This window comes from Kryptolebias marmoratus, linkage group LG7 (genome assembly GCF_001649575.2).
Source record: "Kryptolebias marmoratus isolate JLee-2015 linkage group LG7, ASM164957v2, whole genome shotgun sequence".
Taxonomy (NCBI): domain Eukaryota; kingdom Metazoa; phylum Chordata; class Actinopteri; order Cyprinodontiformes; family Rivulidae; genus Kryptolebias; species Kryptolebias marmoratus.
Window position 1 is genome coordinate 5,132,772 of NC_051436.1, and position 13,518 is coordinate 5,146,289.

Consider the following 13,518-nt stretch of genomic DNA (forward strand, 5'->3'; position numbering starts at 1 on the left):
TAAATCAAACCAGAGAATCTCAGTTGGATTGAGGTTTGGGCTTCGACCCGACCACTTCAGGACATTTAACTTGCTTCCCTTAAACCAGTGTCGCTTCATTGTCCTGCTGGAAGGTGAACCTCGATCCCAGTCTCATATCTCTGAAAGATCCCAACAAACACAAGAATTTCTCTTGTGTTTTGCTCCATCCATATTTTCTTCAACTCCGACAAGTTTCCAGTCCCTGCTAATGAAAAAAAAAAAAAAACATCCCCACAGCATGATGCTGCCACCACCATGCTTCACCGGCCTCCTGGATGTTTCTCTGATTAATGCCCTCCTTGTTTAATTTGAGAGTTTTGGTAGACGACCCATTTTCCCATTCAACTTCATTAATCTGAAATATTTTTGAAAAAAACATTGCTTTTAGTCAAATTAAAAATCCAAATAAATTCCAGGTTTTAAAGCAGCAAAATACCAAGAGGGATGAATTATTTTGCAGCCCAGTGTAAAAATGTTTTGTACCACTCAACACATCCAACCACACTGTAATGGCTATCTGAGTATGTGAAAAATGTTGCCTATCCCAAATTCACTTACGGTTAGCAGACCAATGGTGCAAACAGATTGAGGTTACAATCACCACTGCAGCACACACATTTTCAGGGCTGAACGTTTGAAGACAAAATGTCTGGTTATAAATCGTGTCAGTGTTATTGCCTCCATCCATCGATGTATCCCTTCAGCCCTCTGTCTATCTCTCTTTCACACACTTCCACACAAAGCAACAAACTGCTGACAAGTGCAAAATATTTCTACTTCTGGAGATAAGAGTCCCTCAAACCTGATTTCATAAATCTCTTTCTATTTTTCTACCGCTCTCCTAGGGTTACATGCACACAGTGTGTGTCCCATGTATGCCTGCGTGCATGCTCATGTGCATTTCCCACGATGCCTTGCAGCTCCACGGCTCCCTGTGACGTTGTCGTCACTCAGGGCGACAAGAGGAAAACAAAAAGGCGGGGCTTTCCTTCCTGACACAATCCCCAATACAATGGGGAGCCACGCTGTTTTAGGTAGCACAGGAAAAGCTCTCCGATCCAATGTGTTCAGGCTCCTCTCTGTGTGTGCAAATATGTGTGTGTGTGTTGAGGGGGGGAGCATTCACATTTTTTAATTAACTTGATTTTGATGCTTTAAAAAGAGCCATAAATAGAAAAACGATACACAACAACATAGACTGCAGGAGTTGGTGTGTCAGTAAGAGGAAATGGAAGTAAATCTAAAGAGCAGGTGGACTCTCAGCTGCAGACAACAATCAGCTGAAAGTATCCTGTGGAAGCCTTTAGGGCAAACTTAACAGAACTGAATACTTGTGTTAACCAAACCGCCTAAATGATGTGTCCTCAGAGAGGGAAGAGAAATAAGAAAAAAATAGTCACAGTAATGAGATCGTCACTGTTAAATATAAATAAATCATTAAAGGCCTATCTATTCTTAAAGGAATGCATATCACCTGCTACCTTTCCTGCCAGAGTTTTAGACTAAGATTAGTTTATGTTGAGAAATAACAAAGTCGAAACTTGAAAATCAGATGCTATCTCTTGCAGTATCATGAGATGCATGCTCAGAGCATATGTTCAGGATTACTCTCAGCTACTACCACATCAAATTTTAGCTCAATATGCTCGCCATTTTGATTTGAATTAACTCCAAGAGTTAATCGATTGTAGTTGACAATCTAATGATTACTTTAGTTTCATTAAAATTTGTCAAGTGGTTCATGAGAAGATTCACGAGTTGACAGACACAAACAGCAAAAACTATTGCTCTGCCTTCACCTTTCAGCGGAGGGTGACACAAACAAGCACGAGGAAGAAAAAAAACTCTAGAGAAGAGAATGAAACTAATTTATCTGCTCCCTTCTCTTTCCGTTTAAAATGAACTGATTCACCTCTTCCAAGAAATAAAACCAACAGTGCTGAAGCGCCATGATGTGCGACGATGTGCACAAAGATAAATACTCCAGTGACATTCACTCAAAACGCAGAACCTGATGAACAACTTCACGCTCTGTGTGTATTTGTGTGTGTGTGTGTGTGTGTGTGTGTGTGTGTGTGTGTGTGTGCAGGTACATAGTAAAGCTAGAACAATTCCAAATAGCTTCTTGTTTTGCGGTCTTGTTGGGTGTTTTATGAACCGCTCATTGTCACTCCTTACTCACTTCCAAGGAAAAACAAAATTAATTCAGGCTGACAAGCTAACAACTAGTGGCGCTACTTTTAAAGATTTCTACCATCTTAAAACAGCTCTAATCTCTGAAACTATTATAGCTCATATCTTTTTATGAAAATGCCTTTTCATAAACTTTACATCATTGTAAATTTCCATGAATTTATTATTATATCATAAATATTATGATATTCCTGACATATGTGCTTGCAAAATAATCTTAGCATTCCCATATGTAAATGCAGTGTAATGTGAATTAAACAGCAATGCAAATGTTTATGAAATAGTGTTCACATAAAGTGCTACGCAGGTTTTGAGATTAGAGCTGTTTTGATATGGCTTCCATGTCTATTTCTCCAAACTGAAGTCATACAAAGAACTACAGTACCTACAACAATGAGGTATTAAATGGTCATACCCATTTCCACAGAACATACTTTAAAAGATCTGAACTATCAAAGTATGTTTATTCGAAGGCAACTGGGCTTCTTTTTTTTATTTATGAAGGCGTTCTGCTTTTCACTCAGTTTAAAAGTTTAGAACTCTGCACATTTCGGTTCGAACTGAGAAAGCTCCTCAGAACAAGACAAGAAGTGAAACGTTTTCTGAAATAAAACAGAAGTCCAGCTGCTTCTGTTCAAACCTACCAGGATTACTGACCCAGGAAGACTGAGAACCTGAACATCTGAACTATCCCTTTAAAGCATTTAATTTTTACTACAATATATATAATAGATGTAAATAGAATGTTCTTGTTTTTTTAATTAAAATAAGAGCAGAAGACCCTCAAGGCTTTTCTTGTAGAAAATATGTTTTTTCTTCAATCTCATGTTTTCCTTCATCAGCTCCAAATCATCCCTACTTTTCATAAAGTTTGATGTGTTTATTGTAATCATTATGCATTATTATGAATTAGCAACTATTCACACGATTACTGCAACCTGAGCAGCTCACTGTTCCAACTACTAACGACCACAGTAAATTAATTAAACATGAAACGTTCAGGAAAGGTCAATAAAATGTTTGCTTTTTTAACGACTGCTCTGCGCCTCTTTAATGTTTTCAAAAACACAATCACCCTGCCAGCTCAGCTAATGCAAAGTTAATGTCTGATTGATCCAAAAACATCACACGGGGTGAAGTGTGAAGCCTGCTGGTGCTTTCATGCTTTTTTATTTATTTCTTTGTCTTGCATCCATATTCTCTTGCACTATTTCTTTAGTCTCGTTCAAATATATGTACACTGTTTATTTCCATGCTAAAATCAGTGCAATATATTGACAGAAAACTTATTTTCCTAAGGCGCTGCATCATCCTGTATGCACCATGGTCTTCCCTCTGTCAGCTCTACCCAGATTGTAATGAGAACAGGCTGTGGCCTAGAACATATGTGGACAGACAAGTCTGAAAACTGCCCTTACCGCATGCCCTTCATTGTCATTACTTAATTGTGACAACAAATAGGTGTGACTCAGCAGAGCTGCAGCAGTGAGTTACTTTCATTTCAGCTGTTTGTTTTTTTTCCAGCGAACCTATCATTCAGAACATCAAAATGAGTGAAGTCACTAAATGCAGCTGGGCAAAAAAAAAGAAAAGAAAAGAAAAAGAAGCAGCAGCTTGGAACTGAAAGAAGGGATGCTACACATCCTCCCATTGCCTGAGGAGACACTGTGCCACAACAAAAACTCTGGAGAGCTTCTGTGTTGTTACATAATGAACACTAAAGATCAGTCATTCATGTGTGAGGACAGGAATGGGGAACACACACACACACACACACAGCACCGTGACGCTACTGACATGGACTGAACGAGCTCCAAATGCACACAGAACCACTGCTGACCTTCTAAACAAAGACAGCTGGTCTCCCGGCTGCCTCTAATTTTCCCTCAGGTCAGAGCAAGCAGAAATAAATCCCCCCTTCTTTTATTCCATCACTTTGTTTTCTCTGTCTGGGGTGAAAAGTAATGTCTTAAAGGTAAATCACCATTTCTCATTTGCATGACTTCACCTCAGCCACCTCTCCCTGTCAGGACTGGCTCCATCCACTGAGAAGGCCAGCAGGGGTGGTTGCTCTTATCTAATAAGACCCTGTCAGACAGATTATTGTCCACGGCTGATAGTGGTCCCCCCCGGATCGGGCCTAACCGACTGTCAGCCTGATTAAACCCGGAGGAAGAGGCAGAGTGGCCTGCGCACAGAAAGAGGGAGAGACAGAGAAGGAGCCTCTCAAAATGCCATCAGTCTGTGAGATTTGACATCTCATCTTCAGGACTTTCTCTCTCAACTTTCTCCACGTTTAGATTTGACTTAGATCTGCTCCAACCATTTCCACCCAATTTCATCTCTCTATCCATGAACACAAACCAAAAATCATATCACTGTATTACAAATAAACCAAATCAAGTGATTTTTATTCTGCACGTGTTTCTGTTTTCGTAGACATTTGATTTTAAATCTTAGGGACCCATCATCTTGTTTATTTTATAGCTCAATCAAAATCTTCTAAAAGGATTGCCAAGATCTCATTATTTACAAATTGCAAACTACACATGCACACAAAAGGCAACTGATATGAAGTCAAAACAAGTGCAACTAAAACATTATATTGTTGCATCAAAATTAATACAAATCGCATTGACCTAGAACCAGATCTATTTAAAAACAAAACACTGAATTGTGGTTAAAAGACAAGGTTTGGATAAACACTGACAATCAGAAGAAGCTGAGTTAATCTTCTCTAACCCTTGCCCTTATAATCTGCAGAAGGCTGAAAACCCTCCTCTGAACTGGAGCAACTTCACACCGTAAAAATCCCCGTTTACCACCTGAACAGTCCTCCGCCAGACTCTATTCATTTTTTTATTGAGGTGTTTTGTGCAACAAACATGCACATTTCAACACGCAGATGTGCAAGGATGAACATATTATGACACGTGACCAAGAAAAAATCCAGCACCTGTGTAGTAATTCACACATTTCCACACCTGGGAGCACGCAAACGTGTGGTTGCACCTGCATGTGGGCATCCACCTGGAGGGAGGAGCTAAAGTGACACATATTTTTAGAAAATTACCAAATGCTAACAGATATCAGGGCTTCTATTACCCAACAGAACAAGATGGGAGGAATTCAAACCAGAAAGACCGTTTATTTCTTTTTGGATTGTGCGTTTAAGTGTGTGTGTGCATGAACATGAATATTCAGCGTTCGCACAAGGTTGAATTGAGCTGGTTTGCTCCAAAGCAAGATTAATGACCCTAAGCTCATTCCTGGTAAATACTAAACTCCTTCTGTGTTTAAGTATGTGTGCATATATGTGTGTGTGCATGTGTGTGTGTAAGACCTAACAAAGAAAGCTTTGTCCTTCTATGCTTTTAGCTGTAAGTCAAGATGCCAGAGAAGAGTTATCACTTCTGATCTGAAGTCAAATTCTAAATTTTTTTTAAAGAAAAGTCATAAATATTCAGAGCTACGTGTTTTTGTAAGGATGGGGGTCAGAACTTAGTTTTAGTTCCTGTGTTTGAAATAAAGCATCTGCGTGAAGTTTGGCAGCACGGCTTCCTGCTCTTGTGTTCATAATACAAGTGGTGCATGTTTCTGACAGCTTTATCGGTGCTTGATAGCTTGGAGGCAAATATGATTGCCTCATAGGGGTAGAATGTGCCATCAACACACATAAAACAAACAAGCAGACAAACAGAGATAGACAAAAATCTATTTAAAAAAAACATAAGAACAATCATTAGGTAAAGTGTGATGGATAAAAATTCTTCTTGGAGAAAGTAATTTTATAAGATTAAATCCATTTCTTCATCGGGTCTCTTTATTCCCTTCAACTGGCAGTATTTAAATATTCTTTTAAGCAAATTTTAAAGCACACTATACACTTGATATTAACCTAATTAAAGTGATCTAAATATAAAACAAATAAAATGATCAAAAATCGTATGAGCTCACAATCTCCTGAGACCTAAAACCTTTGGTTTAAAACCTACACTTTTACTCTGTTAACTTGCTAAATTGAAATCTCTTATGGATTAAAACGCAAATTTGTGTAAAAACAAGAAAAGTTCTTTTTTTTTGTCACTGCCAAGTACAACAACAACGACAAACACAGCAATGAAAACATGCAAACTCTCCGCAATTCCTGATGCAAATGAGTCAGGCGGACTAAAGCAAACAAACCATACCATAATATCCACTGAGACACTGAGTGCATATATACGACAGAAGCACAACTACGACATGCAATCACACTGTTGACAGGAGAATTTTATTTCATTGTTAAAGTTAAAAAAATACAAACTAAACTGGCTTCCAAAACCTGAACACAGATAAACTAAAACACTCCACCTTTCCCTGCAACAGTGTTGAAAGTACCATTTTTTAATAGTTAGAAATCATCAATTAAAATAAATCATCAATTTACTGATAAATAGTTCATGCATTGTACATATGATAAACAACTTAATGATAAAAATGGTCATACTGAATAATAGTAATAAATGGGATGACATAATAGATTTTCCTAATTACTTGCATACATGTATAAAAGATTTTTCTCTGAGATTTTCTAAGTTCTGTTTAGGATTTTGGATTTAAACATAGCTTTTGTCCCCAAAAAAGCACCAAAAACAAATTAATAACCTGTAAATTCTTTTCCCTCAAAAATACTAATTTAGACTTTAAACTTTATTTTTTTTAAATGGTAAAAGGGTTCCACACTTATATAACTCCCCAGGTTCTGAAAAGTGTATTAGATTTTCTCATTCACCCACACTCATACATTGTTTTCTATTATATATTTTTACACACTACATTCAGCACTTTTATATTCTCGCTCATACATCTATGTTGGTACAGTGTTACGTCCAAAGACGCCTCAGGGGATGGGGATCGAATCCCCGACCCTTTGAGAGGAAGACGACCATCTTACCTCTCATCCTAGCCACCAGTTAAGTTCTATCACATATTAGTTTTGTGCAAAGACTGATCTTTAGTGAATGACATAATTCACTTTTTGTGGAGGGGTTTTAACAAAACAGACCCAGGATGCAGACTGATGCAAGGAGCTCAAAAATACTGAAACTTTATTTTTACATTTAAGAAAATAAAAGGCTGTCGTTGCAGCAAAGAACTCGCCAAAGATTAAAACTCGGAGGGTAACTGGAGACGGGCTTCAGACAGATGACAGAACAATGCAGCAGGACAAGGGAGTGGAAACACAGGGTTTATAAAGACCTGAGCTGATAAGGAAACTGAAGACACCTGGGCGAAGAATGGGCAGACCAGGAGCTGGGGAGCAGAAACTGACAGACAACACAAGAAGAAAACTAAATATAAGAACAATAACATAAAACAAACTACCAAAAGTAGTTGTAGCACTTTTATCTACAACCTAAGCAATCCTCTGTTTTTACAGAATGTGCAAAACTAATGCTTTTTTTGGGAATTTGCAAATAATTCTTTCACTGTTCATTTTCTTTAGTATTGTTTTATTATAATGGATATTTACTCATGCGTCTGTGTTGCTTTGTGAAGCATTTTTGGCTAATTCTAGTCTAAGTTTGAAAGGTGCTACTGTGCTGAAGTCAACCTGAGTTGAGTTATGGGCTGTTTGGAGATTTACTTTTTCTAGAGCTTAATTCATCTTAAGGTGTGGCTGATAAATTGTTGCAAATCGTAGTGTTTACACAGGTTGGCAGGTGACAGCTCCCTCGCCTGTTTGAGTAAACCATTAATACAGTTACTCATTTATTTAACACTGAAAAGTTAAACAACACAACCAGTCCCATCTGAGAGGTTTTAGCAGCTGCTGCTAAATGTGTGCAACACGGCAATAAGTTAAACCTTCATTCTCAACCACTTTTTAAACACAACCATAATTCAAATCCTTCCTTTAATAACCTTTCTGTGTGTGTGCGTGTGAGTGTGTGTGCCTGAAAAAGACCAGGTCACACATGGCTGAGACAATCACAAGCAGCACATTAACTTGGTGTTTCATTAAGTTACCACCTCCCAGCTGTATAATACAACCAACACACACACACACAAACACACACGAGCTTTGAGAAAACTCATTATCAAAGTAATTCACATAAAGTTCAGAAGTTAAATCTTATTAGGCGTTTCACACTATTGCATTGCCTCTTAAGCACACACACACACACACACACACGCACACACAGTTAGACTTCATCCATATGCTTAGGTGGGATAAGTCGATATCACTTCTCAGTGTCTTTAATACCAGCTTTTATTTTTATTTCCTATTAGTGCATAAGCCGAGCTCTGCATAATGACACACAAACAATCCCACCAAACGGCCGCCTTTCATTTGGGAAACACAACCAGAGCTTCAAACAAACGCATAAAAACATAAAAAAAAACACTTGGCTCTTTGTGAGGTATGTTTGCTCTATGACAAATATCCAAAAAAGTCAGGTCAGTAAAGAAATTTTATGGGGATAGGCAAATGTTTTATCTCGGATAAATGTAAAAACAGTTAAACTAATCCACAGCTACTTAGAAAACATTTTGCTTTTGTAAGTTGCTTTTTATTGTAGTGTAAAAGAAAGGTCTACTATTGTCATTTTTAGGTATTAAACCAAACAATATGATTGTGTGTAACTGTTTGTGGGGTTTTGTTTGTGTGTAAAATAACTCAAATTTGTTCCTCCAACGCAAAGTTAAAGGCTGAATGCTCACCTAAAATTATTAGTATAAATGAGGTATTTCAAGCGTCTGATAGGATGTTTCTCAGTCAGTATCTTAGCACAGATATGCGAAGGGAGGCTCTGAGATTGACCCTGAACTTGTGAAGGGAAAGGGATTACATTTTTTTTTTATCTGGCCTGGAATAGATCGGAATCCCCCCAGGAGGTACGAGACATTTTCTGCTGCCATCCAATCAAGCATAACAGAATAGCCGAATTGTTTTCACACTTATTTAGACAACTCAAAATAATCAGCAATATTCCAGAGGCCATGTCTTAAAATCGTTTATTTTGTTCAAGGACAAGCCTAAAATCCAAGGAAATTCCATTTTTGATTACTAAAATAGACAGTTTCCAGATTAAAGTACTTTTAAACAATAAACTTAAAACAAGAATTACCTTGCTTCGTTAATTAATTTGTTTATATCAAAATCATTTTTGTATTTTTATACACAAATAATAATTATTTCTACATAATCTTTAAAACTTTTTTATTTAAATAAAGAAAAAGTCCAAGGTTATGAAATAATCCAAAGGGTAAAAGGTAAAATCAGTAAACAAGCCCAGTTTTCTGTCTTCTTTCCATAAATGCATTTGTCTCTACAGCCGTTGCAACATATCAGACAGCATCATATTAATCAAATATGGACTGCTGGGATGTAATTTTCATTCTGTCCCATGTGAACCACAGATCCATTATATAAAAGCACTTAAGCTGATGAGTTCGCCCAAGACAGGGGCTGCTGTGTTGTCATGATGCTGCCTAACTTCACACGATGAGGTGTGAGGTCACTGAAAGCCTTTAATTACAGCTTTAAATCTCAACTAGATCCATGTCCAGCAGTTTCATTGTCAAGTTACTTCATCTAGATTAATCCTTTTGGTAGCTTAAACTCTAAAAAGTACAGTTCCAGTCTAATAACCAAACAGGAACTGTGTTGTCTGAGATTTCTCTGAGCTTTGATTGCGCTTAGTTTCAAAATAAAAGCCCAGTTAATGTGTTCCTACTGCGGAGCCACTATCTACATCTATGTATTGCCTGTGTAGAGCTTTGTAAGGCTGATATCCTGTCCAGACCATTGTAATAATGCTTTTAGGAGGGTTTTCCAGCCTGTGATGTACCGTGCACATGAGCACAAATTTCAGAGAAGCCTGTCTTCTATTGTAATGTTAAGCCAAAAGATGAAAGTATGGTGTCTGTCTGGCACTAAAGACCATTCCTCTCTGATTCTGTATTCCCTATGGGCGCACAGTCGCACACACACACACACAAAGTACACACACAGGCTTGGCAGACACCTCAATTATGATAATGTGGATCAGCGTTAATGTATCCTTACAGCACGGTGGGGTTTCAGTAGTGTTGTGTGTGTATCCCAGACAGTGGGAGATGAGGTGGGGGGGGGACTGGTGCTGTACCACATTTATCACAGGTTACTCACTGCAGAGAAGCAAAGTGTTGAGGTCTTCAGCGTCTCTGCACCAATACAATACAGCGCAATCTAAATCCTGCTAAACTGGAGATTCAACACAGACGCAGACGTGGGAAATATGGGCAAACATCAAAATTTAAACCTCCGGAAAATGTTCAAATACAGAAAAAAACTATAAAACAAGGGTTTTAAAAGAAATATTGTTGTGTGTTTTCCTTTCACATATATGTCTATAATCAAGTCAAGACGATGTGAAAAAAGAAAGTCAAAATTCAGATTATAAAAACTAAACAGTTTAAGGAAATGTATTATAATTTGCAGAGATATCAAGCATATGCATTGGTACTGTTGGGTTCTCAGACTGAAAATGCCCAAACTATGCAGAATGTGTCTACAAATGAAAAAATAATACTTTTAAAGTGGATATAGTCTGACTGTTTGTCTGCATCAGTAGCACAGACTGCTTTTTGTCTCTGTGTTAAAGGTAAAACCAGCTCTGTTCAGAGAAAAACAAGTACCAAGTGGTCATTTTTGACCAGCTGCCCCTCTTGTCTTCATTCTCTCATTGCATCACAAGCATGCCCCCTTCTTTCTCCTCACCTTCCCTTCTTCTCTTCCTGACTGCTTCCTTCCTCCTCCTCCTCCTCCTCCTCTTCACCCAGACTCCCTCCCTCCATCCCTGTAATTACCACCTCAGACTCCAATTAAAAAGAAACCACAATAAGGAGAGCAGAGGAGGGTGGTATAAGGGAAGGAGGAACAGGGGAAGTTAATGAGCAGTTTGTCCACATGCGCGTGTGTGCATGTAAGCTTGTGCAGCTAGCTGTCCTTATTAGAACACTGACTTCCATGCTTTTTGTAACTCCTATCTATCAACCATTAGTTTAATCTGAGTTCACATCTTAGCTCTAACCCTAACCAGGACACCAGAGATGATGCTCTGCTTTGTTTGGACCAAGATTTCGACTCCTGGTCCCCCCATGATTGGTCATTTTACCACAAGAGGTACTAATGAGGAACAAAAATCAAAAATATGTGTGAACAAACAAACTTCCAGAAATAGTCTCCAATGTAGGTTACGTGATTCCTAAAATCTAGATATTTTTAAAGAGCAAAAGGATGGGTCACAAACATCAGATAGTATCTTCATTTGTGTTTAAATGTCTTTCCGTAAACATAAATACCTACACACACTTTTGTGTTAGCATTTGTGTATGTGAGGGAGAAAGAGAACTGCTGATAGGTTTCCTTTGTGTTTGTTTAAGCTTGTTTCCTGCCATTAAGGATCTCAATGTTGCTCTGCTTGCCTAAGCAACACGCACACACACACACACACACACTGATACACAAAACAAACAAATGTATGCCAGTGTAGAAAAGAAGAAAACAAAAACAGAAGGTCAATATGCTAAAAGAGCATTTTAAAACACAACAGAAGGAGGAATCAACAAGTCAGCAAGAGCAGCACAGACAAGCTTTCAAAACTGACCAATACATGCACTCATATGAACACACACACCACACACACACACATACATATTTGCAATGATACCACAAAAAGTTCCTGCAGTGGAAGACTCGATCAATCAATAAACACAAAGTAGGCGCAGCAGGGTAGCCCCTACTGTCAAGCTGTCTTTGTGTGAGAAAATCTGTGTGTGAGAGTCTGTGTGTGTGTGTGTGTGTGAGGATGAAATGGGCCTCATAGTGGTGTGCCAACTGCAACTGCCAAAAGACACACACACTCACACACTTACACACACATGCACAAAGGAAGTGTGGGAGAAGGAGAGCAGAAAGGTGCTTTGATTTACTAGGCTGCCAAAGGGAGACCAGGCACAATTCACAGAGAGGAAATAGATATTGGTTCATTATATGCACATACACACACACACACACACACAGAAGCCTTCTTGGTTTATTCCTTCAATTTAAAAGCTCAATTTCTCCACTTCTCTTTGAAGACTGAAAGTGTGTGTACCAGATGAGTTGCTGCTCTGATTTTATGACTGAATGTCTTCCCCTTGATCCTGGTTTGAGAGGTAACTTAGATTTGCACAGCACACAGTACACCCCGCGGTGTGTCCGCGTGTACGGCTACACACGCTTTCTTTCTCGTTTTCCTTGTCCTCTAAATAAACTACATGTCTCCCACAATTTGCATTATTCTTTTTCTGGAAACAGACAGAACCAAAGTGTGACACATTTACAGCTGGAGGCCAGTTTAACCTGACAGTCCAGTTTTCATCTCTGAGTCTTCACAGCAGTCTGTGTGTCGGTATTTACTCTCCAGTTGCCTTTAGTAATGACTGTGCATTATGTTACCAATAAGGCACTTCAGAATAAATAAATGGAGCACATATTTACTGCAGCTCTCCTGTTAGCTCCCATTCCTTCTCATCTCTTTGCATTTTTACTATGATGCAACAATAGCTAACCTCAGGCCTACTGTGCCATAGTTTGAATACACTTTAGGTCCTAACACAAAAAGTCTTACAACAATGATCCTTTTATAGACGCGGGGACAATTTAATGATAAATTAGGCCACAAAATAATGTCTGTTGAATTAAGTTGGGTTCATACTGCTGCAAAAGAGTTCAGTCACAATCAGGTCCTTTCTGTTTTAACAATAAGACTGCTGTGCAATCGGTGTATTTGCAGGTGGATTTGTGAGATAATTGCAGTTGAAAAACAGCAGATTAGTGAGCATTTCTTTGACTTCCTTCATGTTGTGTTTACTGTCAACAATGCAAAGTTGTAAGAGAAAGCAGCCCACACAAGCAGATGTCTCTGACCAACCAAAGTTGGGTTTTGGGTTACATCTGTAAATCCTGCAGCTTATCTAGGGATGGGCAGTGATAGTTAGATGGGGCAAATTTGAAGAATTAATGCAATGTCACACAAGCACCTGGTAGTGACATGCTAATCTGTTTCTTAATGGTGTTTCTCCAGTTAGGGCTGCATTTTTCTGACCCAACACTTACCACCCACCTCCCTCTGAGATAAAATAAATAAATAAAAACAACTCATTGCATCCTAGCATCCATTTCTGCCGTTGTACTTTATTTTGAAAGGATTATAAAGTGGAAATTATGGTCATGGGTGAGCTCAGCTTAACTGACAGAATATCTGCCCCCCCACCCCCACCCCACCC

General features: G+C 38.5%; 1 protein-coding gene across 1 annotated transcript in view; it reads right to left on the reverse strand.

Annotated features, from left to right (window-relative positions):
• Window positions 1-13,518, reverse strand: part of sema4f (sema domain, immunoglobulin domain (Ig), transmembrane domain (TM) and short cytoplasmic domain, (semaphorin) 4F) — a 56,286-nt gene that overhangs the window by 33,395 nt on the left and 9,373 nt on the right. The gene's annotated exons all lie outside the window — the stretch shown is intronic.